Source organism: Etheostoma spectabile, unplaced genomic scaffold (genome assembly GCF_008692095.1).
Source record: "Etheostoma spectabile isolate EspeVRDwgs_2016 unplaced genomic scaffold, UIUC_Espe_1.0 scaffold00569432, whole genome shotgun sequence".
NCBI classification, from domain to species: Eukaryota; Metazoa; Chordata; class Actinopteri; order Perciformes; family Percidae; genus Etheostoma; species Etheostoma spectabile.
Window position 1 is genome coordinate 1 of NW_022605126.1, and position 25,719 is coordinate 25,719.

Sequence of the window (25,719 nt, forward strand, 5' to 3'; positions counted from 1 at the left end):
ACACTTTGTAATTTGGTCCGCATGGGGACTTGAACTGGCGACCCTCCGTTCCCACGCAGCTCCATACATGCCAACATTCTATTTTTACAGGGACATATCGGATTTGTAACGGCAATGTCAGGAAATATGGAGAGGTGCATTAAGACTCTTTTTAAAGCAGATGGACTTTTCCTTAAAGGAGAATTCAGTCAATTTCAACACGTAGCTCTGTATTTGTACATTAGGAGTCTGTCAGTGGAGAGAGAAATGAAACCAATCGGTGGTGTCTACCCCGTGTTATCCTCCTGCTAGAGTTAGCACCCAACAGCCTTAAACAGGGACAGTTAGTTTAAACCTGTTTTAGCCTCTAAACAACCAATCACCTCACTGAATACCAAACTGATTTTCACAAGTTATTTTGCTGCAAAGGTCATACATGTAGCTATGATACAGGACACATGGTTAGGTGTATTTTAATATTCATAGTGGCAGTACTAGAATATTCTGATATGATATAAAGTCACCAGACGTCTGAGATCAAAACTGGAACATAATCCCTGAAAATGGAGAAACACGGGGGCATTTCCAGTTTGACTATCAATCTGATTGAAAACCTAATGTGTTGTCTTTAAAACAGAACAGGGACAGAGGTAGTTTTTTATGTGATGTAGGCTATGATTGGTATTATGCAAATCATACACTATAAATATGGTAGAGAAGAAGAAACGATAGTGGCAGTAAAGTCAGATAATTTAATAAGTGGAAGAAACAATATGATTATTTATTAGAGTCTATTGAAGCTTTTTATATTTTTTCATCTCTCTCACACCACACCACACACACCACACACACACACACACACACTGTACTACCACGTTCTGCATCCATCTCCTCCCAGCCCTTGACATTAGCAGCGATATTTAAAAATGTGATATTGCAATATTGATTATGAATACTGCCATATCTGTATGAATTCTGATATTTTTAAACATATGTAAATTACAAAATAGATTCATAACAAATTAAACACGTTTTCTTACAACAAAAGGGTTATTTCAACTGACAGTCATAATGGAGTGGTCCAACATGAATAAATAACTAAGGACCATGTCTACAGAACAGGACGTCTTCTACTGGTTGGACAGTATAAAATATATAAATAAAGTTATAAAATATATAAATAAAGTTATAAAATATATAAATAAAGTTAACTGAACAGCTCCACAAAATAAACTAAATATTGCTTACTTGTGACTTTCGATGTATTTGACTAAATGACTAGTCACAGCTGTTATTACATAAGTGTTTGAACAGATACACCTCTTTTATGTACTATATTAATAATATATTAATATTTATGAACATTTCTGAATGAATCCAATAGCCTTATGATGATACCTAGGCTACTCTTTGGAGGTGAAGCGGGAAGCTGAAGACGATAACACCGTCTCGGAGTCGGCCAATCTGACCCGTCTGACAGCAAAGCACCGAGGAACATTCCTCCAAGCCACTTACCGCTTCTTCCTGAAACCTTCAAAATGAAACACACATTTGGGAGCGTCTACACAAAAACATTTCAAAAGGCGGTAAAGCTTAATTTCTTCCTTCACATTTTCTTAGAACCTTTCTTCAACAATGAATCGCCGATTATTGTTTCAGATCAAGTTAAAACAAAATGTTACTTTAATGTTAGCGATCACTGTGAGGAGATTAATGCATAACACATCAACTTTCTTTTAGATTAATGCATAAACACATCAACTTTCTTTTAGATTAATGCATATACACATCAACTTTCTTTTAGATTAATGCATATACACATCAACTTTCTTTTATATTAATGCATAAACACATCAACTTTCTTTTAGATTAATGCATATACACATCAACTTTCTTTTAGATTTATGCATATACACATCAACTTTCTTAATGCATATACACATCAACTTTCTTTTAGATTTATGCATGTACACATCAACTTTCTTTTAGATTAATGCATTTACACATCAACTTTCTTAATGCATATACAATCATCCTTCTTTTTGAATAATATAATGTAATATTTATTGATCCCCAGTGGGGAAATTACAAGTTGTACCCTTTGTTAGTAATCCGGAGTCAGACACGCTACCGTTGCGCCTTGAGGTCTACTGATTAATGCATATACATCAACTTTCTTTTAGATTAATGCATATACAGATAAACTTTATGATTAATGCATGTACACATCAACTTTATTTTAATTGATGCATATAAACATCAACTTTCCTTTTATTATTGCATATACACATCAACTTTATTTTGACTGATGCATATACAGTGGCAAAACAAGCTACAATGTGGGTAAAAGGGGAAAATTTGCCACTGATTTGCCACTGACAGGCTCAGATTAATATTCTACGTGTCTGACAACTTAATGGAAAGGATTTTAAGGAGGTTGACCTTTCTGTTTAAGAGTTAGATTCTTTTTTTAAACATAAAAACATCCAAGTAATTGCGATCGCTAAACCCACCAGCTCCATGTAATAACAGTCATTTAGCATCATAAAACACGCACTTCATTCAAAGTTGACAGAAACAAAATAAAACTATGAAAAGCCGTTTTGGGTCGTCTTTTCACTTTTCCAACCATCACAACTCTAGTTTTGGTTGAAATAAACCCATAGTTACCCATTTACATGTGAAAATATGTCTGCTCTATACACATTACATTTATTTACACATGTATAGTGTGATGTGTATTCTCATAATCTTTTACAATATGTTTTGTTTTCAGCCCTCAAAAATAAATAAAATAATGAGATAAGTCTTATAGACTGGAAATGTCTACGGCGTATGACATCACAGCATTCCATAACACATCAAAAGAACTAATGGCCAATCAGCTGTAAGTTCATGATGAGGTCATCAGTGAGGTCACAAAACGTCCACAGAGGACCTTATAAGTACAAGCCGTGTGAGTCTTTAAGTTCAGGGTCCTGCTCCGGTAGCTGGAGGCCAGCGGCTTCGGCAGAGACTAGGCGCTGCAAAAGCAGCTTGTCTTGGAGGCCTCGCTCCCAGAAGACTAGGACCAGATGCTGCGAAAGCAGTTTGTCTTTGGAGGCCTCGCTTCCAGAAGACTAGGACCAGATGCTGCGAAAGCAGTTGGTCTTTGAGGCCTCATCGCCTGAAGCCGCTGTTCTCCAGTCAGCCAGAGCAGAGGGCCCGACTGGCTCCGCCGAGGAACAGAGCTACCAGCTCTGGGGGCAGGGGTCAGGGACCAACCAGGGTAAGTGGTTTAGAAAGGTATTAGGGATCGTAAATGCGCTTCAGCAAAGCTGAAAACAAGTCTGAAAAAAAAGCCCATAGTGTCACACCACCTTGTGTTTGTGTTTGTGTGTGGTGTGTGTGTGTGTGTGTAGTTGTAACTAGATAAAAAATTAAATGCTTTGGACTTTTATTTGGCACTTTAGAGATTTATGGCTTTGACTAATTCTGTTTATCTGTAAAGGTTATATTTAGGTTTGTCTGTGATTGTCCTCAGACCTGCTGTACTTTCCTATGGACTATGGGATCAGGTCAGAGTTGACTGTGGGAACAAGTTTTATCTGGCATTATTCATACAGGGTCGGCAAGATGGCTCTGTGTCGTGCGGCAGCCTGTTGCAGCACCTCCTGATTGTATGCGTGTTTTGTGTGTTTTTAGTCACTTTATTTTTTTTTATTTTTGGCCGGGGGCCAAACCTGAAATCCCAAAGGAACTACGAAGGAGACGCCGGGGTTGCAGAGGAAGAATAAAACGTAAAGAAAAAAGAAGAAAACACAGGCCTGCCGTCCCAGCGATCATTATGGGAATGTACGGTCTCTGGGGAATAAGACGGACAAACTAGCAGCACTCATCAGAATCCAGAGGGAGTTCCGCGAGTGCAGCATGCTGTGTTTTACCGAAACATGGCTGCACTCGCACATCCCGGACTATAGTGAGGCGGTACCCGGCTTTTTGACCGTTCGGGCGGACAGGAACGTTATAGAAAGTGGTAAGAAGAATGGAGGGGGGGTTGCACTGTATGTGAGTGAAAGGTGGTGCAACCCGGGACATGTGAATGCGAAGAAACGTTTCTGTAGCCCCGACATTGAACTGCTGGCTGTGGGGTTCCGTCCGTACTATCTCCCGAGGGAGTTTACGTCCGCCATAATGATCGCTGTCTACATCCCACCGTCTGCTGATGCGGAGGCAGCTGCTGACGTCATTCACACCACGGTCTCGCGACTCCAGACGCAGCAGCCCAACGCCTTCATTGCTATCTCTGGGGATTTTAATCATGCTTCTCTGGATAAATCCCTCCCGGACTTTAAACATATATTTACTGCCCCACTAGAGACAATAAAACTTTGGACCTACTGTATGCAAATGCTAAGGATGCATACAGTGCCACTGCCCTTCCCCCCCTTGGCAAATCAGATCACAATCTTGTCTTGCTGTCTCCTATGTATGTTCCTTGTGTCCTGCGGCAGCCTGTCCACAAAAGGACTGTGAGGAGGTGGACTCAGGAGGCTGAGGAGGCACTGCAGGGCTGCTTGGAGTCTACAGACTGGAGCGTGCTCTGTGAGCCACATGGGGAGGACATCAACAACATGGTTGTCTGTATCACAGAATACATTAAGTTCTGTGAGAACACCACCATGCCCTCCCGGACTGTACGCTGTTTTCCCAACTACAAGCCGTGGATCACCAGTGACCTGAAAGTCCTTCTGAAGGAGAAGAAGACAGCTTTCAAGTCATGGGACAGACAGGAGCTTAGGGAAGTACAGCACCGACTGCGGGATAAACTGAGGGAGTGTGAAAACATCTACAGGAGGAAGCTGGAGGCCAGTCTCCAGCAGAGCAACATGAGGGAGGTGTGGACAGGGATGAAGGAGATCACCGGGTGTGGGGGGAAGAAGAGGACAAACACCAGGCAGCAGGGAGAGAGCAAACGAGATAAACTGCTACTTCAATAGGTTTAGCTCACAGCCATCCCCTGCCTCCTTGTCCCTTCACTTTCCCGGTCCCTAAGAAGTCGACTCCATCTGGCCTTAAGGACTACCGCCCAGTGGCTCTCACATCCCATGTGATGAAGGTGCTGGAGAGGCTGGTCTTGGCCTACCTGAGGCCGCAGGTGAGTTCTTCTCTGGACCCTCTACATTTTGCCTACCAGACTCGTGTGGGAGTGGACAATGCTGTCATCTATCTTCTGCAGCGTGCACATTTGCACCTGGATGGCGGTGGCGGCACTGTGAGAATCATTTTTGTTTGATTTCTCCAGTGAATTCAACACCATCCAGCCACTGCTACTTGGTAAGAAGCTGCAGGTGATGGGTGTCGGTCTGTCCACAGTCCCCTGGATCACTGACTACCTGACAGACAGACCACAGTTTGTCCGCCTGGACCGTGTTCTGTCTGATGTGGTGGTGAGTGGTACGGGGGCCCCACAGGAGATGTGCTGTCTCCTTTTCTGTTCACCTTATACACCACAGACTTCCAGTACAACTCAGAGTCATGTCACCTACAGAAGTTTTCTGATGACTCTGCAGTTGTTGGGTGTATAAGGGATGGACAGGAGGGGGAGTACAGGGCACTAGTGGATGACTTTGTGGAGTGGTCTGGTAAGAATCACCTGCTGCTGAACGTGGATAAGACCAGAGAGATGGTGATCGACTTCAGGAGGAAGGGAACGGCTCCGCAGCCACTTTGCATCCTGGGAGGTGACGTGGACATGGTGGAGGATTACAGATACTTGGGTGTCAACATCAACAGCAGACTGAACTGGTAGGTCAACAGCACTGCTGTTTACAAGAAGGGGATGAGCAGACTCTATTTCCTGAGGAAGCTGAGATCCTTCAACGTGTGCAGCAGGATGTTGGAGATCTTCTACCAGTCTGTTGTGCGCTCTGTTCTCCTCCGCCATCTGCGGGGTCAGCAGCATCGGAGCCAGCGATACAAACAGACTGGAAGGCTGGCTCCGGGATCGGCTGCAAACAGGAAACTTTTGAACCGCTACAGAAAATCCTTCATACCATAAGCAATAACACTTTTTAACATGTCATCACTGGGTGCTAGATAAGACTTTTGGGCACCACACTACTGCCATAATGAAACCTGCACAATTTGGTTTATGTAGCATACATTTTTAACATTTTAACATATTATTTAAGCAGTTGCACATTATTGTTTCCCCATCCTGTACATATTCAAATATTTGTTCTTTTTTTACTTTATTCACATTATTATTTAAAGTATATTGTATGTATGTATATTTTTTCCTAGTATTTCATTTATATTTATATTCTGTGCTTTGTGACTGATTTTGCTGCTGCAACACCGAAATTTCCCATTTTTTTTGGGCTCAATATATAGACATTTAAGTATTATATTTATTGTATATTTAAGAAAACCGAATATGGGAAATAGCCTGGAAGCACACATATTGTTCAATGCGACCTGCAAATTACTAAAATAAAATTGCATATTTTTCCATAATGTTACTGTTTAGAAATCTTTGTGAGCATCGAGGGCTAGCTACAACTAAAGAAGGCTACATGCCAACAGGTTAACGTTACTAAACTCACCTGTACTCAGAGATTGGTGTTCACAGTCTGTGTCATCGCTGGTTTCAAATAAAATACTGCTTTTATCCCTCTCAAAACCATGACACTTCTTGTTTGCTGTCCATTTTAGCAATATTGCTAACGCTCCCTGGCAGTGTTGCCAGATCTCGCGAGACAAATACGCAACCAGGCCTGTGAAAACAAGCCCAAAATAAGCAACTTTTTTACGGCGCCCCCCTAAGATCCTGGAAGAGAAAAATAAATCAAACTGTGTGTACGGTTTTACAATCCATGAGGACAGATTAGTAAACTGTGCACACGGTAGGCTAGAGTTTATTAATGTTCTCCCCCTGAGCTTCAGGACAATGACCACAGGAGGGAGTTAAACCACCTTTTAACATTATTTAACATTAGAAAACTGATGGGATTTGAAATATAGACACTTTTTCACAGTGATTTTGAATTGTTCTTGTTCCCCACGACGGGTTGAATCCATTCTTTTCCTCTTTCTCCTTTTCCCAGTCTTTGTTATACTTCTTCCCGTAGTTCACCCACTTTATCCCGGGCATTTATTCCTCCAAAAACTCTCCTACAGTCCACTCACCATTGGTCGCTACTCGCGCATTTTCCTAACCAGAAACAACAGACTGACCTGCTCTGCCTCTGATTGGCTGGTACTCGTTTCCATCTGGGTCAGAGCCAATTAGAAGCAGGAAGTGGGTGGGAAATAACGCTGCTGTCAATAGTGTTTATGGGGAAAGGGGCGGGATCGAGCGAACCGGCAAGAACAACCTGGGAACAAGCCCAAATAAGCAACTACACTTTAGTGACAAGCCCAAAAAAACGCAACCCGCAACTACCAATATTTGAAAGCGACTTTACAAAAAAATAAGCCCAAAGTTGCTTATAATAAGCGGACTTGTCAACACTGCTCCCTGTTTACGCTCGCCCTACTCTGCCTCTGATTGGCTAGTAGTCATTACCTTCGGTTTGTTAGGTTGGGTGTCTTTCTCTAGCTGACACTCTGGGTTGGGTATTTTCAGAGTCCGATATGCATGAAGAGTGAAATAGTTTGGTACAGTCAGAGCCAATCAGAGGCACAGTAGGGGCGGGTTACAGCCATACCGGTGGCGGGCGGGCTGTGGGCATTTGGGCGCACTTTTGGCTCTAACAGGTCTGGTCTAACTAACTTTTCCGTGTGTAACCCATTTGATGGAAAATGCCTGGTTTAGCAAGTGAACTAAGGGAGTTAATCGAAGGTAGCCGATTGAAAAGAAAACACCATAAGGAACTAAAAAAATGGCTAAAGAAAAGACAACTTCTGAAACAGAAGATGAAATGCAACATTTGCCACCACAAAATGAAGATGAAGCACTGCAGTCGTGGTAGGCCTAACTAATATGGGCATACATGGCCTAAAGGTCTGATATTACTAAAGAATTTTTTTTTGTTACTGTAGCTTAAGGCCTAGTTTTCTTCTTTTTTACTGTATATTTAGCATTTATTTAACAGTATATTTAGTATATGTTTTACTGTTTACTTAGGTAAATTTCTTTTACTGATGCTGCTTTAGAGTGACCGGCCACTTTTCTAAGTGATTTTCCCATTTAATTTACTCCATTAAGGTTTCAGTAAATCCTTAGCCTACATGGTTTTAAGTCTGGAACCAAGTCAACCAACTACAAGATGAATAGTGGCCATAAGACATTTAATTTACCGATAAAATGTTGTAAATGGAAAAATAGCAAAGATAACGTTACAAGACTGTGTAGCTTACATAACTCTGGTAGACTTCAGTTGTAGCATTTAGGTGAGTATAATAATAGGAAAAGCATTCTTCGTTTTACTTGTTACCCCTGAAGTACCCCAAAGGTTCCAGTCCATGCTTTAGGAAGCACCGACAAAAGACTGAACAAAACAATGACAATACAAATGTTTGCCATTTGTTCAATCTCATGTCTCCTACTCAAACATTTTTTGTTCTTAAAAAAATGGTCTTGCATTGAAGCAAAACAATTTAAACAGATATAACAATTATGGTATATCTTTGAATTCCATTGGATCTCAAGTTGTGCCATGTTCCATAGGGTATGTCAACAGAGGGCCAAACATAGAGCCGTTGTCAGAAAATCCATCCGACACCAGTCACTATTTAGGCAATCCAAGATATCCCTTTTCAACTGGATGCGATTTGTGTACAGGTATGGAAATCAAATTTAAGTTCAAGAATAACATGCTATACACCTACATGAATCAAAGTGCCTGTAATTTAGATAATATATTACGCTAAAACCAGTGGTAGGCTACAGGATACAGAAAGTAATATACATAATTTTATTGCTGCAATATTCTAAAGGCAAGTGACATCTCTTTGAAAATCACAGTGAATTGCTGCATCCAAAGAGATACTTGCACTTTTTATATGCATTGGATAAATTGAACACACCTTCTGGGTTCCATTAATGTAAGCTACTTTATAGTGCATATGTAATAGCTTTTCACAATAGCTTGCACAAGTGCAAGTTAGTGGCAAATGGCGAAGCACATGTTAATTGTTGTTAGGCAGTGGATGGACACTACGTCTAATTTTCATTAGTATTACTCCCATTTTACATATCTTGAATCACTCTCATGCCCATAAGAATGCTGTGCCAGGTGTAATTACTGAAGTATTGTTTGCATAAGGCCACAACATTTTCACCATTAATTTTGTGTATTTCCAGGTTTGCACAAGGCCACAACATTTTCACCATTAATTTTGTGTATTTCTAGGTTTGCACAAGGCCTACGATTAAGACAAATTGACATGATAACTGATGACATTGCTGCAAGCACAACTACACTGTCAAAGATGGCAAAAAAGCTACGAGATGTCTGTGTTGAGGCAATGGAGAGAAGAAAAAGAAGAAAAGGACAGAGGCTGGGAGGGCATAACGAGTTTGGGGTTATCGATGAAAGCCACTTCAGACACAAAAGAAAGGTTAATGTAAACACCATACAGCTAAAAATTCTATGGGAATTCTCACAACAAGCCCAATGCTTTCCAGCCATTCTATTTAAGTGACAGAACTTGCAATTCTTGCCTTTTCAAGGTATGTCAGTGTATTTGTTTTTTTTCTTTTGCTTGACTTGGCTTTGACAGCTATCAGGAGGAGGATTTTTCAGGAGGACTATGTCCTCTTGTATATACTGAATGCTTTGATTACTATAGGCTTTTACCCACAAGGTTATAATAATATATAAAGGAATCAGAATGAATGAAACAGTTGCAAAACATAAACAATTACGTGTTACTTACCTACATGCCAGCTGTAAGGTTATTCAGCATTCAGTCCGGCGTTATAAATGAACAATTATTAGTTTAAAACTTTTTTATTAATCACAAATTGTGTGGCATGGTGTTATAACTTTATAATTACCAAACTTTTGATTTCATAGTAACTGTCATTTAATTACATGTTGTTCTCTGTAACTGTGATGGATTACAGATATACAGTTAAACAACAAAAAACAGAAAATTCAGAATTTCCAGAATAGGTCATAATGACAAGTTATTGTCCATGTATAGATTTATCTTTAGGTTTCATTACTGCATGGCTGTAAGGAGATGCAGTAATTGCTACCACAAATAAAAAGTTATTCCTCCAGGGGTCACAAATGGTCACAGCAAATTATAAAAGACTGTATTGAAATCACCACCGGGAAGCATCTGTGGACGCAGTGGTGGGGGGTGAATCCAAACTTATGGGGATAGAATAATTTTATAACTCAGGAAAGTAAATCAATTGTCAGCATTCTGTGTTTCAATGGTCAAATAATTACAGTAAATATTAGTTATACATCACCATGCAAATAATTGCCATTTCTAATATGTGTCCAATTTAATATTTTGACAGTACGGACGTGGAAGAATGGCTGGTGGGTGGAAAAGGAAGAAGTGGGTGTTTGGGATGCTTGGCGTGAAGCACAGAGGACAGAGGACCATGCCTGTTCTCCGCCTGGTGGCAAGACGGACCAAACGAGAACTGGTCCCATTGATTCTCCACCACGTTCGTACTGGATCCACAATATTAAGTGATGAGTGGCGGGCCTACCGTCAGGCTCTGCCGGCATTTGGATACAAGCATTACACAGTTAACCACAGTGTGGCATATGTCAATGCTGAAACGGGTTGCCACACTCAACACATTGAGAGGGCCTGGAGGAGCTACAAGGAGACAATTGGTAGACTCCGAGGGAATCGCAAGGAGGATCTGCTCAGAGACCCTTTGATTGTGATCGAGTGGAATGAATGGTTGGGTAAAAAACACCATAATGGTCCACTGGGACGCCTGCTCCACGATATTGCTAAGCAATACAAATAGAAATAATTGTGTCAAGTTTCTGGAGCTTGTTAAAATATTATCAGTGCACAAATAATCACTGTTTTATGGACCACTAATAAAAGATTTAAGTGTACCAAATAAAGTAACTTGATGCTTTATACACTTATTTATAATTAACTCACTATTATAGACCACCCACCTGTTGCAACTTTATAATAGGCATTACAATAATTCTTATTGACATTTTACAAAGTATTTTACCAACTATTTAACAAGGTATTATAGTCATCTGTTGCAACTTTATAATAACATCCAGACACTGTTTATAGATTGTTTATAAAGTATTTATTAACTATTTAACAAGGCATTATAGTCATCTGTTGCAACTTTATAATAACCATCCAGACACTGTTTATAGAAGGTTTACAAACCAACTAGTAACCATTAATAAGTATTTTATATTATTATGTTTATTAATGCATATTCACATCAACTTTCTTTTAGATTAATGCATATACACATCAACTTTCTTTTTAACATGTTGGGAGTATAGCTCCCGGCCCCGGGACGTATCCTCGCCGTTTTTCGGAAGTGCTGACTTCCCTCATAAATGCAAGCATTAAACCGTCATAAACACGCTCAAGCCATACACCATTTAAAAGCTTAAAGTCTCATGATTCCATCGAGCCCACACACAAAGCAATAAGGTGACTCACAACGGTTATAATCATGTTCTGAAGTAAAGAAAGACAGAAAGATTCGAGTCTAATCGAGTGTGTTTTCCTACCTGTCTCCTCGTGTCTTTAATCACAGCGGTGAAAGATCGCCAAAAACTTTTTTTTACTACATCGCCAACACTCCAAGGTATTAGAATATCCAAGTCTTGTAATCCATAATTATCTGGTCCCCTCACAATCTTGTAGTTTCAGCCCAAGTTTTGACGTAGAGAAATCTAGATAGATCATCATTTTTTGGGTTTGATTGAACTTTTTTCACCACTAGACTCTCTGGCTTCTGCAGATTCCACTGAACTTTGTTCCCAGCCAATAGCATCAGTCTATCTCAAGATACCCCCAAGCTAAGCCAATGAAATCTCACAGTCCCCATTGGGCCCACGTGGGAATGATTGACAGTATATCCCACCAGTTAGAAAAAGACGTCATAAAACTGGCCTCCCTGTGTAGCCAATAAGGAGACGAGTTGATTGATATCAAACATAACCAGAAAAAACTAACCCTGTGATGGCTCCACCTCTGTCAAAGTAAAAATAAGGCCTTCTTATGGCATTTCACCATTTCATCAAATTATGATTACTTATTTCTATAAATCTATGTATGCAGTTTTTTCAGGTATATGTGTGAGTGATGTGGATGTGTTTTTGTATTTCAGAAGTTTTGTATTTAGCACTTTTTTGGCTTTTTTAGAAATAAGACAAACGCACAGACATATCTGTAGAAATACATTCATATAAAATCCATTTTATAAGTAATTTTCTTCTGGATTTTTTCTGTTCTAAGTTGAGACATGTGGCTAGGGTACTATTGTAGTATATAGCCCATGTAATATGCTTACAGTAGTGCTTTTTATTAATTTTTCAGATGATTTACTTGGACGGAAATAGAAATTCTGTGTTCTAACCTCTGTAGCTCTGTGTCAGTAAGGCCTAGTGTCACAATGCCACTAGAAACAACAAATTGAGAGTGTTAGCTTCACAATGAACTCAGGGTCATCACAGAGGGCCAAAGCATGTGGAAACTGCAGCACTTTTTAGGGGGTAAAAATTTAGGCGAGAAAATCATATATTTTTAAGTGTATCTGAAGAGGTTTTAACCGGCATGTTATTTTAAGCATGCAATTGATATGAGTTGATCAGAAATTGTTATATTTATTGCTGATTTGAAAACTATTTACATGACCGCATCGAGCTTCAGATCAATGGTGTTGTCATGGTAACAAACAAACTGTATACAGAACGTTTTGCAACAATGAATACACAAACACTTGCGGTTGCAATTATGAAGTAAAATGTAATGAACAAGAGTTTTTCATACTCAATATAACTTTCTTTTTTTAACTTTTAATTTTTTTATGATCATTCTTTTTTATTTTTTTTATTTCGACACCAGGTATGTGTGTGTGTGTGTGAGTAAGAGAGACACAGAGAGAGAGAGAGAGAGAGAGGGGCGGGGGGGGGGGGGGGGGGTGGGGGGCAGCTGGCAGTTAAAAAAAAAATCTCCGATGGCAGAGACGCAACGGGAGTTTCATTTAAACCAAGCAGCATGTCTGAAACCCACGTTCACCAGAAATTCTACTGGTTACTATGTAAGGACTACAAATCCCACGTTCACCAGGAATCTACTGGTTACTATGTAAGGACTACAAACCCCACGTTCACCAGAAATCTACTGGTTACTATGTAAGGACTACAAACCCCACATTCACCAGAAATCTACTGGTTACTATGTAAGGACTACAAAACCCCACGTCACCAGAAATCTACTGGTTACTATGTAAAGACTACAAACCCCACGTTCACCAGAAATCTACTGGTTACTATGTAAGGACTATAAACCGAAGTTAAAAACAAACCTGAAGCTGAAGAAACCCTAAACGTTAACGAAACAGATCTGCAGACCCGACTGACTGAAGGAGCGGAAGAGAGAGCGAGAGAGAGAGCGAGAGAGAGCGCATTTCTCCATGTTCTGTGTGTGTGTGATTGATACGAGCGGGTTTGTAGGCGGGGGGGGGGGGGGCGCTGTGATTATCACAGAACGCTGCGCGGCCAGTTGAGCAGTTTTATTCAATCCGAGCACGGATATTGACTCATATTACTCGTATAATACTTGTACTCGGCAAAAGTGCTTTATCCGTACCGGATACTCGTTTCAGCCGGTTACTCGGATCACCCCTAATATACACCACAACTTTCTTTTTAATATATGCATATAAACATCAACTTTCTTTTCATTAATGCATATACACATCAACTTTCTTTTTATTATATCATCACCATTCCTTTTGTCTTCATCAAAATTCATTTTGACATCAACTTTCTTTTTAATAAATGCATATACACATCACATTTCTTTTTTATTAATGCATATACACATCACTTTCTTTTATATTAATGCATATAAACATCAACTTTCTTTTAGATTAATGCATATACATATCAACTTTCTTTTTGATTTATCAACACCATTCATTATATTATTATCACTATTCATTACGAAATCAACTTTCTTTTTAATAAATGCACATACACATCACTTTCTTTTAGATTAAGGCATAAACACATCAACTTTCTTTTCATTATGCATATACACATCAACTTTCTTTTAATAACTGCATATACACATCAAATTTCTTTTAGATTAATGCACATACACATCAACTTTCATTGATATTAAAGCATAAACACATCAACTTTCAAATAGGTCCAGACCATCTTCTGTGATGTTATTTACAGAACCCGAAAATTCCCACCAAGAGCAAGCACTAGGCGAAAGAGGCAAGGAAAAAACTGAGCCAGCACAAAGAATGTGTTTCCGCCCTGTTTCGAACGGGGACCTTTCGCGTGTTAGGCGAACGTGATAACCATTACACTACGGAAACTGACGAAAATATTTATTTTGCATATTTGTGGGAAAATGCACCATTTTTATTTTACTGCAATGTTCAAAAAGCTACAAAATAGAGATTTTAAACTAGATTCAGTCACATATGCTTTGTCATGGATTTGAATGATAGCAAATATGTAGTAAACTTAAATATTTCTACATGCATTGGCTGTGGTCTGAATGTTGGAATAGCGCCACCTATTTCTTGATGTGCCAAATATTAAGCTTGGGCATTCCTCGTTAGTATAATGGACAGTATCTCCGCCTGTCACGCGGGAGATCGGGGTTCGATTCCCCGACGGGAGATTTTTCTACCAGCTAACCGATGCAAGGCCTCGAGGAAGTCCCGGCGAACGCGTGGGACTACTCGGGAAAGTGGGCCTTGGCTCAAGCTGTGTTCAGCATGGGAGGAGAACTCCTGATCCTAAATGGGAATATTTTCAAGCGATTGAAAGAGCACAACTCCTGGACGTGAACAAAACGTCACAAGGTGCCGCAGGAGTTGGGAGAGTGTCAAGTCTAGCCACCTTGGAATTCCATTATATGCTCTTTGCAGACTATGTGGTTCATTTGGCTTTATCAGGCATGATCTACAGCTTCCACTGGGGTGAATCATGAGGGGGAAAGCGTGCCGTGGCTCAGGCTGTGTTCAGCATGGGAGGAGAACTCCTCACCCTAAATGGGAATATCGTCAAGCGATGGAAAAAGCATATCTACTGGACATGAACAGCACCTCCAAGGGCGCAGCAGAAGGTGGGAGAGTGTCAAGTCTGGGCACCTTATAATTCCTCTTCTGCTCTTTCCAGATTATGTTGTTCTGGGCTTCATCAAACAGTGATCTACAGCGCCCACTGGGGCAGATTGAAGTCCGTGTCAAGCATTCGTAATCAAAGTCAGCCCCTCCAAATCTCAAAGCTCAGGATTTCTCCCATCGGGTTGGGAGTCAATTGCTGTCCCAAGTGAAGACGTTCTTGTATCTCAAAAGCTTATTTCAAACAGTGCAACTTGTTCCAACACAAAAAACCACAATACTACTGAAACTTTGGATGGTCGCCTCTGCCTCTCACACGGAAGACTGGGGTTTTTATTCCCGATGGGGAGATCTGTCTACCAGCTGCTAATTATTCCCAAGGCTAAATCGACACTAGTATCCTGCCAGAGTAGTTTGGATACGAGGCCCAACCATAGCAAAAGATATGACATTTTTTAAGAATGTATTATAGTGGATATACTCCAAAGACAAATGTGGTTTACAAAAGGATTGAGAATGATCCTGCTATCAAAGATATGTTTTCAGTGACGATATGATCACCTACTTCAGGATCCAGGAACGTAGGCAGACGGCAGGAACCTAAGACGGATCCAAGAATGTAAAACATCAACTATGAGGCTAGGAAGTTGAGTTCAGGTAATTTAATTCAATTCATCATTTTATTTATATAGCGCCAAATCACAACAACCTTATCTCATTGCGCTTTTCATAAAAGAGCAGGTCCAACCATCTTCTGTGATGTTATTTACAGAAACCGGAAAATTCCCACCAAGAGCAAGCACTAGGCGAAAGAGGCAAGGAAAAACTGAGCCAGAACTACCTATAAGCTTCATCAAAGAGGAAAGTCTCAAGCCTACTCTTAAATGTGGAGATGGTGTCTGCCTCCTGAACCCCAAACGGGAACCTGGTGAGGAGCTTGATAGCTGAACACTCTGGCTCCCATTCTACTTTTGGAGACTTTAGGAACCACAAGGAACCCTGCATTCTGGGAGCGCAGTGCTCTGGTGGGGTAATAAGGTACAATGAGCTCTTTAAGATAAGATGGTGCTTGAACATGAAGAGCTTTGTAGGTGAGAAGGGATTTAAATTCTATTCTGGATTTTACAGGAAGCCAATGCAGAGAAGCCAAACCAGGAGAGATGTGATCTCTTTTCCTGGTTCCTATCAGAACACGTGCTGCAGCATTCTGGATCAGCTGAAGAATCTTTATGGACTCTTTTAAGCAACCTGATAATAAAGAACTGGAGTAATCCAGCTTAGAAGTAACAAATGCGTGGACTAGTTTTTTCTGCATCAATTTTCGACAGGATATTCCTGAATCTCTGAATGTGATGACTACTGCACTGGGGAAACTTCGGCCAGGCCTGGCCACGATTTCACGTCAGGGAGATTTTTCCGTGAATGTCATGGAGAGTTTAACTTCGCAGAGTTTGATTGTGCGAAGTCAATACAAACAAAGAAATTGTTTCCGCCCTGTTTCGAACAGGGGACCTTTCGCGTGTTAGGCGAACGTGATAACCACTACACTACGGAAACTGACGAAATCATTTATTTTGCATATTTGTGGGAAATGCACCATTTTTATTTTACTGCAAATGTTCAAAAAGCTACAAAATAGAGATTTTAAACTAGATTCAGTCACAGATGCTTTGTCATGGATTGAATGACAGCAAATATGTAGTAAACCTAAATATTTCTACATGCATTGACTGTGGCCTAAATGTTGGAATAGCGCCACCTATTTCTTGATGTGCCAATATTAAGCTTGGGCATTCCTCGTTAGTATAATGACCAGTATCTCCACCTGTCACGCGGAAGATCGGGGTTCGATTCCCCGACGGGGAGATTTTTCTACCACTAACCGATGCAAGGCCTCGAGGAAGTCCCGGCGAACGCGTGGGACTACTCGGGAAAGTGGGCCTTGGCTCAAGCTGTGTTCAGCATGGAAGGAGAACTCCTGATCCTAAATGGGAATATTTTCAAGCGATTGAAAGAGCACAACTCCTGGACGTGAACAAAACGTCACAAGGTGCCGCAGGAGTTGGGAGAGTGTCAAGTCTAGCCACCTTGGAATTCCATTTATGCTCTTTGCAGACTATGTGGTTCATTTGGCTTTATCAGGCATTGATCTACAGCTTCCACTGGGGTGAATCATGAGGGGGAAAGCGTGCCTTGGCTCAGGCTGTGTTCAGCATGGGAGGAGAACTCCTCACCCTAAATGGGAATATCGTCAAGCGATGGAAAAAGCATATCTACTGGACATGAACAGCACCTCACAAGGCGCAGCAGAAGGTGGGAGAGTGTCAAGTCTGGGCACCTTATAATTGCTCTTCTGCTCTTTCCAGATTATGTTGTTCTGTGGGCTTCATCAAACAGTGATCTACAGCGCCCACTGGGGCAGATTGAAGTCCAGTGTCAAGCATTCGTAATCAAAGTCAGCCCCTCCAAATCTCAAAGCTCAGGATTTCTCCCATCGGGTTGGGAGTCAATTGATGTCCCAAGTGAAGACGTTCTTGTATCTCAAAAGCTTATTTCAAACAGTGCAACTTGTTCCAACACAAAAACCACAATACTACTGAAACTTTGGATGGTCGCCTCCGCCTCTCACACGGAAGACTGGGGTTTTATTTCCCGATGGGGAGATCTGTCTACCAGCTGCTAATTATTTCCCAAGGCTAAATCGACACTAGTATCATCTGCCAGAGTAGTTTGGATACGGGCCCAACCATAGCAAAGATATGACATTTTTTAAGAATGTATTATAGTGGATATACTCCAAGAAAGACAAAGGTTTTACAAAAGGATTGAGAATGATCCTGCTATCAAAGATATGTTTTCAGTGACGATATGATCACCTACTTCAGGATCCAGGAACGTAGGCAGACGGCAGGAACCTAAGACGGATCCAAGAATGTAAACATCAACTATGAGGCTAGGAAGTTGAGGTTCAGGTAATTTAATTCAATTCAATTTTATTTATACAGCGCCAAATCACAACAACACTTATCTCATTGCGCTTTTCATAAAAGAGCAGGTCCAGACCATCTTCTGTGATGTTATTTACAGAAACCGGAAAATTCCCACCAAGAGCAAGCACTAGGCAAAAGAGGCAAGGAAAAACTGAGCCAGAACTACCTATAAGCTTCATCAAAGAGGAAAGTCTCAAGCCTACTCTTAATGTGGAGATGGTGTCTGCCTCCTGAACCCAAACGGGAACCTGGTGAGGAGCTTGATAGCTGAACACTCTGGCTCCCATTCTACTTTTGGAGACTTTAGGAACCACAAGGAACCCTGCATTCTGGGAGCGCAGTGCTCTGGTGGGGTAATAAGGTACAATGAGCTCTTTAAGATAAGATGGTGCTTGAACATGAAGAGCTTTGTAGGTGAGAAGAAGGATTTTAAATTCTATTCTGGATTTACAGGAAGCCAATGCAGAGAAGCCAAACCAGGAGAGATGTGATCTCTTTTCCTGGTTCCTATCAGAACACGTGCTGCAGCATTCTGGATCAGCTGAAGAATCTTTATGGACTCTTTTAAGCAACCTGATAATAAAGAACTGGAGTAATCCAGCTTAGAAGTAACAAATGCGTGGACTAGTTTTTCTGCATCAATTTTCGACAGGATACTCCTGAATCTCTGAATGTGATGACTACTGCACTGGGGAAACTTCGGCAGGCCTGGCCATGATTTCACGTCAGGGAGATTTTTCCGTGAATGTCATGGAGAGTTTAACTTTGCAGAGTTTGATTGTGCGAAGTCAATACAAACAAAGAAATGTGTTTCCGCCCTGTTTCAAACAGGGGACCTTTCGCGTGTTAGGTGAACGTGATAACCACTACACTACGGAAACTGACGAAAAGCATTTATTTTGCATATTTGTGGGAAAATGCACCATTTTTATTTTACTGCAAATGTTCAAAAAGCTACAAAATAGAGATTTTAAACTAGATTCAGTCACAGATGCTTTGTCATGGATTTGAATGACAGCAAATATGTAGTAAACCTAAATATTTCTACATGCATTGACTGTGGCCTAAATGTTGGAATAGCGCCACCTTTTCTTGATGTGCCATATTTTAGGCTTGGGCATTCCTCGTTAGTATAATGGACAGTATCTCCGCCTGTCACGCGGAAGATCGGGGTTCGATTCCCTGACGGGGAGACTTTTCTACCAGCTAACCAACGCTACAAGGCCTTGAGGAAAGTGGGCCTTGGCTCAAGCTGTGTTCAGCATGGGAGGAGAACTCCTGATCCTAACAGGAATATTTTCAAGCGATGGAAAGAGCACAACTCCTGGACATGAATGAAACGTCACAAGGCGCCGCTGGAGTTTGGAGAGTTTATGTGGTTCATTTGGCTTTATCAGGCATTGATCTACAGCTTCCACTGGGGTGAATCATGAGGGGGAAAGCGTGCCTGGCTCAGGCTGTGTTCAGCATGGGAGGAGAACTCCTGACCCTAAATGGGAATATCGTCAAGCGATGGAAAAAGCATATCTACTGGACATGAACAGCACCTCACAAGGCGCAGCAGAAGGTGGGAGAGTGTCAAGTCTGGGCACCTTATATTCCTCTTCTGCTCTTTCCAGATTATGTTGTTCTGTTGGCTTGATCAAACAGTGATCTACAGCACCCTGGGGCAGATTGAAGTCCAGTGTCAAGCATTCGGAATCAAAGTCAGCCCCTCCAAATCTCAAAGCTCAGGATTTCTCTCCATTGCGTTGGAAGTCAATTGCTGCCCCAAGTGAAGACGTTCTTGCATCTCAAAAGCTTATTTCAAACAGTGCAACTTGTTCCAACACAAAAACCACATTACTCCTGAAACTTTGGATGGTCGCCTCCGCCTCTCACACGGAAGACTGGGGTTTTATTTCCCGATGTGGAGATCTGTCTACCAGCTGCTAATTATTTCCCAAGGCTACATCGACACTACTACATCTGCCAGAGTAGTTTGGATACGAGGCCTAACCATAGCAAAAGATATGCAATTTTTAAGAATGTATTATAGTGGATATACTCCAAGAAAGACAAAGGTTTTACAAAAGGATTGAGAATGATCCTGCTATCAAAGAAATGTGAGAGTCTCTTATAATGGACAGTATCTCCGCCTGTCACGCGGAGGCCTGTCGCATATAGGTGGCATTTGCTGACAGCATATTAATCTTTACGGTCATTGGTATGCATGTCACTTGATGTAATACAATCAAATACATAAGGCCCCACCCTAAAGTTTTGTGATACGTGGCGTGCAATTGTCAATGATCAAGCTTGTTGCTGTGACCAAGAAACCACCAGCAAAATGACTGATACATCATCAGTTCCGAAATTTTCTTGGATGCCAATATTTTTAATTCAAAGTCAGAATCCAATTGACATGTAAGAAAATTACAATACACGTCCATCTTCCCTAATTTCTAAGTAACAGGAAAATAGCCTGATAAGCATACATGTGCAGCTCAAATTTAAAAAGCCATAAAGCAACTGCTTGTGGCTTAAAGATCAAGCTTCCACTCATAATACATCAGCCAGGTGCAGTCTCTGTGGCGCAATAGGGTCAGCGCAGTCAGCTGTTAACTGAAAGGATGGTGGTTCAAGTCCACACAGGGACGTTTTTTTTTCTTAAATAACCTGGAGTGAGCCAACTCTGGGTTTTATCCTTCTGCAGAAGACCATAGAGCAGCACAAAGATAACCCAAGTGGCCTTATGTCTATCAGAAGGTACAGTTCTGCAAACCATGTACACATTAATTTTTACGGTCATTGGTATGCAGGTTACTTGATGTATACAAGCAAATATATAAGTCCCCACCCAACAAGCTTTGTGATACGTGGCGGGCAACTGTATGTCATGATCAACTTGTTCCTGTGACCAAGAAACCCAAAAACAAAATAACTGATACATCATCAGTTGTGGAATTTTCTTGGATGCCAGATATTTGAATTCAAAGTCAGAATCCAATTAACATGTAAGAAAAATACAATGCACGTCCAGCTTCTACATTTCCGCATGAGTCAGCTTCCCCAATTTCTGAGTAACAAAAAAATAGCCTGATAAGCATACATGTGCAGCTCAACCCCAAAAGCCAATTGTGCAAATGCTTGTGGCTTAAAGATCAAGCTCCCGCTAATATGAACTCGCAAATCAATTGATGAGATTTTGGAGGTCAAGGTTCAATGTCAAGGTGACTGTGTCCTCATGTCTGTCCATCCGATTCTTGTGAATGCAATATCTCTGGACGCCTAGAGGGAAGCACTTTAAATTGGCATACATAACCACTAGGAGTCGCGGATGAACTGATTTCGATTTTGGAGGTCAAAGGTCAAGGTTACTGTTTCATTACGTCTCCAGAACTGTATATGTATTTCTCCTGAACTGGTGATGGGATGCTTCGGGGATGTAAAGCCCCAGTGCCTAATGGATAAGGCACTGGCCTCCTAAGCCAGGGATTGTGGGTCCAAGTCCCATCTGGGGTGAATTTCAGCAGATTGCACAATGGAAGTGTCATGAGGCCTCTGACCAGAGGTTGATGGATTGAAACCATCCTCTGCTAACTCTGATTTACATAGTGAGATGAATCATGTTATACCTGCTGGAAAAGTGTTGGCAAGTCACTTCTTGCATCTTAAAAAATTGACATCCACTACCCTGTCAGGATCCTGTAGCAATACTGACTTTCCAGTGATGTGGTTGGGCTGTTTTGATCATATCCATCGGTTGCATGAATGGGACATCAATACTCCGGTTCTATCACCTGGTTGCTGTCTTGTCTTTGTCGTTCAACGACTATTTGGGCTCACACCTTACACACCCGAAGCATCTCAGCCTAAAATCACGCTGCACCTCAAAGAACTCTCAAGCACTCCCAGCTGTGCTTTTGCAGAAGAGCGCCTTGTTTTCTTTTAGCTTGGGAAAAGACTTTAGCTTATGACAAGGTAAACAGATTGCACCATTGTGCTACTCATTAGTGTGTCCACTTCCGTTATGTATTGAAGCACATCCTTAGAGCTAATGGCCCTCATTTATCAACCTAACGTACGACTGGCTTCACGTGAGATTCATGAAACGTTCCTCTCACACCAATCAGAGCGTAAGAATGATCGTACATTGATAAATGCAGCGGCTGGAAACGATTGTAATTTAAATATTTTCTGATCATATGCCTGTGACATTTGAGACTGTTTTTGCCCGTGCTGTGATCAAAACTCCGGTGCCTGCACGAAGCTATCGATTATTAACCCCTCCACTGCCACGCAATTCTCCATGGCTTTTGACCAGCTCTGTCCTCCTAATATGTCTGATGACCAGGAGCTCAGTACCTGGTTCCAGTCTTCCTGTAAAGCTGTCCTGGACTCGGTGGCGCCATTAAAGGTTAGGCAAACCAGAACAAAACCTGAACTGTGGCTTAATGCCGGGACTCGAGCTGTCAGACAGGAATGTCGCAGAGCTGAGCGTAAGTGGAAATCAGATAAATTGCAAGTGTCCTTTCAGATTTTTAAAGATTGCTGGCGAAACTACCAGAATGCTGTTAAAGAGGCAAGAAAAGAGTATTTCTCTAATATTTTTTCATCTCACGTCCAGAATCCACAAATGCTTTTTAGTACTATGACTCTCTTTTTAACGTCCACAAACTGTTGGTTTGGAATCCTCCATTGCACTCTGTAACAATTTAATGCAATTTTTTATTGATAAGGTCGCCTCTGCGAGGGCGCTCAACTGTTATTCTGGTTTAGATCCCTCTGTTTGTGCTGCTTGCCCTGTTGTTTTTAATCAATTTGAGCCTGTGACGCTATCACATTTGAAGGATGTGGTTACATATTAAGCCTTCTGGCTCTCCCTGTGATGTTCTTCCACCAAGGCTGTTTAAAGAAGTTTTTCCCACTATTTGGTACTGGGTACTTGCTATTGTAAATGGTAGCCTGTCATCCGGTGTGGTTCCTGCAGACTTTAAGCATGCTGTAGTGACACCCCTGATAAAGAAACCTGGTTTAGATCCTACTGTGTTGAATAATTTTAGGCCAATTCCAAGCTCCCATTTGTATCTAAAATCTTGGAGAAAATTGTGTATCTACAACTAAAGTCTTTCTTGATGAGCAGGGTTTATCAGAGGTTTTTCAATCTGGATTTAAAACCCTACACAGCACGGAGTCAGCACTGTTGAAGGTCTGCAATGACATCCTCTTGGCATGCGATTCCGGTAATAATGTAATCTTGGTCCTGTTGGACCTTACCGCTGCCTTTGATACTGTAGACCACAGCATTTTAATCTCAAGGTTACAGCACCAAGTAGGCCTCTGTGGCACTGTCCTGGAGTGGTTTAGATCCTACCTGTCTGACAGAACATTTCATGTTCAAATGGCTGAGTTTGAATCCCATGCTGCTCCACTGTCATGTGGTGTTCCCCAGGGTTCAATTTTAGGTCCCTTGCTTTTTTCATTGTATCTGCTTCCTTTTGGGTCTATTCTTAGAAAACATGGTATTTCTTTCCATTGTTATGCAGACGACTGCCAGATTTATGTACCCTTAAAACGACATGACACCTGTTCTATTACACCTCTTTTAGCATGTCTGGAGGATATTAAAGCATGGATGGCCTTAAACTTTTTAAATTTTAATGAAAAGAAAACAGAGGTGATAATGTTTGGACCTGGTGGCTCATATGAGATCCCCCCTACTGAGCTGGGCCCTCTAGCCTCATATCTTAAACCAACAGTATTAAATCTGGTTTTAGATTGGACAGTGATTTTAAACTGGACAGCCAAATCAACGCCACAGTCAAATTAAGTTTTTTTCATCTGAGGAAGTTGGTAAAGGTGAAACCTTTCCTTTCCAGGCAGCAGTTAGAAACCGTAATCCATGCCTTCATTTCTTTACGGCTGGATTACTGTAATTCCCTGTATTTTGGACTCAGTAAATCCCTACTCGCACGTCTGCAGCTAGTCCAGAACGCTGCTGCACGGGTTTTGACTGGAACCCGGAAGAGAGAACACATCACTCCCGTCCTGGCTTCACTTCACTGGCTGCCTGTGCATTTTAGAGTCCATTTTAAAATCCTCTTGATTACTTTAAAGCTTTAAACGGTCTTGCCCCGTCTTATTTAATTCAGCTACTCAACCGCTACACTCATCCCGGTCACTCCGGTCGGCTGACCAGTTGCTCCTGGTCGTCCCCGGATCCAAGCGGAAGCTTAGAGGGGACAGGGCCTTTTCTGTTTGTGCTCCTAAGTTATGGAATGCCTTACCTTTGACCATTCGTCAGGCTTCCTCAATACCGATTTTTCAAACTCTTCTTAAAACTCATTTCTACACTTTGGCTTTCAACCCAAACTGAGACTTGATCTTATCTGTTTTCATATAGTGTTATTGGGTAGATCTTCACCCCCAGTTTATTATTTTTATGATATTGTGATTGTTATTTTATCTGTGTTTGCTGCCTTCATGTACAGCACTTTGTTCAGCTACTGCTGATGTGAAAGCGCTTCATAAATAAAGTGATGATGATGATGATGATGATGATGATGATGATGAAATATCACGCCCCAATATATTCTCAGTTTTGAGGCCTCGCCTCTATTATTTATGACATGGCCAGACATAATCCGGCTAAGAAGCGGCACTTTTCAGAGGTGGGGATTTAAAGCCTGACATCCCAGGTGCTCTGGTGCAGCCAGATACCACCAGGCCCAGGGGAATATGCCGCCTAAGAAAAATGCAATCCTACCCGATGAGAAGAACAACATTGTGAAAATAACGAAAATATGAATACATTAAACATATACGGGCATTGAACATATTGCTGCAGTCTCGGTCTTTGGATGGTATAGGTAGCGCCCCGTCATACATGTCATGATATCATGACGTTTAATTTACTATATAATAATTTTTGAGACAGGTCCTACTGAAGATCTGTTGGATCAGTCAGGATGGCCGAGCGGTCCAAGGCGCTGCGTTCAGGTTGCAGTCTCTACTGGAGGTGTGGGTTCAAATCCCACTTCTGACAACTAGTATTTCATTTGGAACTAATGTCTAAGAGTTGATATTGGGAAATAAAGAACTTAGCAGTTCTTTGTATTTAAGAGGACATGAATGTGCATGAGAAACGCATTCAAGTGCAGCGTTTGTGAGCATCTTTATTGTCAACACATGTAAAGTTCCTTAGGGGCCCGTAGTGGATGAAATGGTAAAACATTTGGCCCTGGATGCATAGAATTCCTGCCATATTGAGCGACAAAGTTTGGGTGTCCTGAAAAAAGGGTCTTGAACTCTATCTCGCCGACCTCTTTTTTTTACTGTTTCTTGTTATGTCACGGCAAGAAGTATTATGCTTTGAGTCGTTTGTCCATCGCTACATCAGAATCAGAAATAAAAAAAAAATCACACATATGCAGTCTCTGTGGCGCAATAGGTCAGCGCAGTCGGCTATTAACCGAAAGGATGGTGGTTCAAGTCCACCCAGGGATG

General features: G+C 41.3%; 5 non-coding genes across 5 annotated transcripts; 2 read left to right on the forward strand and 3 right to left on the reverse strand.

Annotated features, from left to right (window-relative positions):
• Window positions 1-14,413: 14,413 nt before the first annotated feature.
• On the reverse strand, window positions 14,414-14,485 carry trnav-aac (transfer RNA valine (anticodon AAC)). The gene has a single exon. It is a non-coding gene; the product is annotated as a tRNA-Val (tRNA).
• Window positions 14,486-16,725: 2,240 nt separating this feature from the next.
• trnav-aac (transfer RNA valine (anticodon AAC)) lies at window positions 16,726-16,798 on the reverse strand. Its single transcript has one exon. It is a non-coding gene; the product is annotated as a tRNA-Val (tRNA).
• Window positions 16,799-19,039: 2,241 nt separating this feature from the next.
• On the reverse strand, window positions 19,040-19,112 carry trnav-aac (transfer RNA valine (anticodon AAC)). Its single transcript has one exon. It is a non-coding gene; the product is annotated as a tRNA-Val (tRNA).
• Window positions 19,113-19,352: 240 nt separating this feature from the next.
• Window positions 19,353-19,424, forward strand: trnad-guc (transfer RNA aspartic acid (anticodon GUC)). The gene has a single exon. It is a non-coding gene; the product is annotated as a tRNA-Asp (tRNA).
• Window positions 19,425-25,645: 6,221 nt separating this feature from the next.
• On the forward strand, window positions 25,646-25,719 carry trnan-auu (transfer RNA asparagine (anticodon AUU)). Its single transcript has one exon. It is a non-coding gene; the product is annotated as a tRNA-Asn (tRNA).